The sequence below is a fragment of the Propithecus coquereli genome, unplaced genomic scaffold, assembly GCF_000956105.1.
Source record: "Propithecus coquereli isolate 6110/MARCELLA unplaced genomic scaffold, Pcoq_1.0 Scaffold2, whole genome shotgun sequence".
Classification (NCBI taxonomy): domain Eukaryota; kingdom Metazoa; phylum Chordata; class Mammalia; order Primates; family Indriidae; genus Propithecus; species Propithecus coquereli.
The window spans coordinates 12,010,768-12,011,993 of record NW_012144966.1 but is presented as its reverse complement, the minus strand read 5'-3'; the positions used below and the strand labels follow the sequence as shown (position 1 = coordinate 12,011,993).

At 32.1% G+C, this 1,226-nt stretch overlaps 1 protein-coding gene across 1 annotated transcript in view; it reads left to right on the top strand.

Moving 5' to 3' along the window:
• Positions 1–1,226, top strand: part of OTUD6B (OTU domain containing 6B) — a 39,797-nt gene that overhangs the window by 36,736 nt on the left and 1,835 nt on the right.

The following is a 1,226-nucleotide window of genomic DNA, read 5'->3' as shown; positions in this document are numbered from 1 at the left end:
TGTTTCTCCAAAATCTATTTTTTAGCAGTGCTGTAATTGTACCTCTCCACCAGAGGGAACTGTATCCATTAGTTTTCTATGCTTCTCCTGGTCTGTAAAACTCAGGAAGTTTTCGTACTAGCTTTGTGACTATGTTAGAAACAATTAAAGATGCTTGAACTTTCTTATAAGGATCACAAATTCATATTAGAAACCTAATCAACTCTATTTAAGAAAAGCCTTTTAAAATATCCTTTGAAGGACATTTACTCATAAATTATCTGTGAATTCATTTGAAATAAAGTTGCTGTTTTTACAATGGGGTAAATTTTAGTATAAGAAAAATGTGCTTCATAGGAACATTTTACTTACAGAGTATGGGATTAAGTTTGCCACCATGAGGCATAGAACCCTTGCTATATTTGTGAAGTAATTTCTTACGTTCTTTCAAGACCCCAAAAAGGACTATATTCTTGATGGGGTGTTCTTGTAAATACATAAATCAGGGCACTGTGACTGAAGACTGTTAATGATTAATTTGTTTATGAAGTTGGGATCTAGAATTAGACTTTCTCAGTTAAGTGCAGGTCATTTAATTTCCTAATGCTTGACTTTGACAAGTCTGTTAACCTTTCTCTGCCTCAGATTCTAGGTATTTAAAATAACACCTATCCCATAATACCTATCCCATAATATTATTGTTAGGATTGAATGAATTAATATACATAAAGTACTTAGAGTGCTTCGCCATAGTAAGTCTTAAAAAATGTTAGCATTAATGTTCACAATTAACTATTAATCATCTCGCTTTAGGCTCTAATTTTATATTACGTGGTATAACATTACTTAAAATTGTATATGTTAATCATATGGAAATTCCTTGAGAAGGCAGTACAATTCATATACATATTCATTTTACTCATGCCTCGAAAATTATAGAACAGTGGTTCTCAACACTGGTTGTACATTAGAATCTTCTGAAACTCTTTTAAAAAAATAAACCTCCTGTTCTACCCTGCTGTCTCCCCTCCCACATTGAAATTGATTTGATCAAGTGCTTGGACAGTGATTATCTTAAAAATCTTTTTATTATGGAAATTTTCAAGCATCTTCAAAAGTAGAGATGAGTATAATAAACCCAATCTACCCATCATCCACTTCATTAAGTATGGCACTGATATTTTTACAAGGCTGTTGAGAAACCTCTGCATTTGATTTAATAAGTATAAGTTGAGCATCCCTAATCC